The sequence below is a fragment of the Phyllobates terribilis genome, unplaced genomic scaffold (genome assembly GCF_046119375.1).
Source record: "Phyllobates terribilis strain yellow unplaced genomic scaffold, ASM4611937v1 Scaffold_2608__1_contigs__length_119276, whole genome shotgun sequence".
NCBI classification, from domain to species: Eukaryota; Metazoa; Chordata; class Amphibia; order Anura; family Dendrobatidae; genus Phyllobates; species Phyllobates terribilis.
This window is the reverse complement of record NW_027365365.1, coordinates 47,501-50,000: the sequence shown is the minus strand read 5'-3', so window position 1 is coordinate 50,000 and position 2,500 is coordinate 47,501.

Below are 2,500 nucleotides of genomic sequence, written 5' to 3'. Positions count from 1 at the left end.
GAGGAGCGGCTCACTGTGCGGTGCATGGTCCCGAAGCGGCAGGCGTCTGGAAAACACCCCTTGCACGGGGAGGGCGAGGTGACTGGCCTCCGGAGGATGCCACGGCCGCCCCCGTCTCACCAACCGCACCCAAGACGACACACAGGGTCGCTCAGGGAGATGGCGTGCGGGGGTGGGCCTATGCGGCGCCACCGTCTGGCTTAGACCTGCCTCCGCCGCGGGGGGTCCTCGACCCACCGGCGGACAGGCACGAGGATTGGGAGAGGGGGGCTGGCCGTCGGGGTCCGCCGCGGCTCTGGCACTAACCCGGCGACGCTGAGGTCACGTGGGTGGTCGTCGGCCTGGCCGTGTCGGCGTCGCCCTCCAGCGTAGTCCCTCTTCCCGCTCGCGCCCGTAACCTCAAAGGGATGCCCGAGCGGCTTTTCTTCCCAGGGCTGCTCCCCGCCCAGGGCGGGAGCGCAGGGGGATCCCAGGTCGGCCTTTCACCGTACTCCCTACCTCTTGGCCCTCGTTCCTTCTCCCGTTCTCCATCTAACCCCTTGGCTCTGGGGTTTCCGCTCTCCCTCTCTCGCTCTCTCTCCTGCTCCCTGGCCGAGCCGCCTGGGAGGACGAGGGTCGAGGGGGAAGGCAACGGTCGGGCTGGGGCACACCGCACGGTGAGAACCCCCTTCGCCTGCCTCCACACCTCTGTCGTCCTCCCCACTGACGTAGGGGCTCGGGAAAAGACTGGAAATCGCGAAGCTCGGCAGTGGCGCGGAGAGGCCACCCACCGCCGCCGCTGTCGCCACCGCCGCGGAGGCCGCCCTTTCGGACACGAGGGGCAGCGCGAGCCTCCGCTGGCCGGGTACGCATCTGGAAGAAAAGGGCCGCCCTCGGAGAAGATCGCTGTGCTTCCCCGCACAGGGAGCGATTCGGACGACGGGCCCCCACGCCTGGCTGGGTGGGCGCCCCGCCGTTCGCCCGTACGGGTCGTCGGACCACTGCCTTCGCTCGGTTCGGGTCAAACTCCCCACGGCTCGGCCACCTCCGCAGACGGGAGGCGAGGCCGGCATGCGCGCCCAAAGATAGGTGTCGGAAGCCCGGGGGTAGAGGAGGAAGGGGACCGCTCACCTTAAGCCAGCGCGGGCTCCAAAGCCCGGGCCGAGCGAGCGGCGCCACCTCCCCACCCGGGAGCGCTGCGCCAGATCGATCGGAGGAAGAGCAGGGGTGCATGTAGGGACTTGCCCAAGTACGGAGGCTGCAAACCCCTGTCGTCGGGAGATACGTGCCCACGAGTCCTGGAAGCGCGACTCGGGTACAGGCGCCCTTGCGGGGGGGTACTGGATGTGGAACAGCACTGGGGTCGAAGCCACAAAAGCATCCGCCCTCATGGAGCCTCTCCTCGGCCTAAAAATCCAGATTTTAGCCTTGACGGCGCCCCCATGTGGAGAACCAGGGCCCGCGGGGGGGTCTGGCCAGGCTCACTTCAACCCAGGAACACCTCTCTGACTTGGGATAGGCGACCGGCAAAAGTCCCCCCACGCAGCTGCGGAAGCCTGGGTTCAGCCAAGGTGCAGACCTCCAGCCGAACAGGGACTCATAGCCAAAACGCATACCCAGGCCTACGGAGGTGAAAACCAGCTTAAATGAGTCGAAATGTGTCGGGGCTGAGAGGTACCTCTCTCTCATATATTCTGCCGGTGGTGTGCAAAACTGGGTCTTTGCATGGAGTGTCACCCTATACCCACTTTAGGGACGCATGCAAAAAAGTGCCCGATCGCCTGGAACTGTCAGGCGGATTCGGCTCCCTGGAATTTCCTCATTCTGGTTCTTTTTCACTTTTTGTCTCTTTTGCGACATCTAGTGGGCAGGCTGCATTACTGCAACCGGGGACACCTCAAAACGCTTGGAACTGGGGAGCGGGCTCAATTTACAAACGTTTTGCGGGTCCTGGAAGTCAAAATTGTGACTTCTGAAAACGACTAAGTATCAAGGACTCATCGCGCGAATCGCTCTGGAACTGAAATCGGATGCGCGCACTGACATGCTCCCCTCTCTGGAAGTCTGACACAAGTTGAAAAATTTTCTAAGTCCCCAAAAATTTTTTTTTTCAACTTTTTTTCAATTTTCCCCCTGTGGGATATATATTTTACCCACACTTTTGGAGCCCTCCTGGGATGCCCTCTAACATACTAGAACCTCATTTTGTGGAAGTTTTCACAAAATTGTGAAATTTTCAAAAAGTCAGAAATTTTGCCAAAAACGACTAAGTATCAAGGACTCATCGCGCGAATCGCTCTGGAACTGAAATCGGATGCGCGCACTGACACGCTCCCCTGTCTGGAAGTCTGACAAAAGTTGAAAAATTTTCTAAGTCCCCAAAAATTTTTTTTTTCAACTTTTTTTCAATTTTCCCCCTGTGGGATATATATTTTACCCACACTTTTGGAGCCCTCCTGGGATGCCCTCTAACATACTAGAACCTCATTTTGTGGAAGTTTTCACAAAATTGTGAAATTTT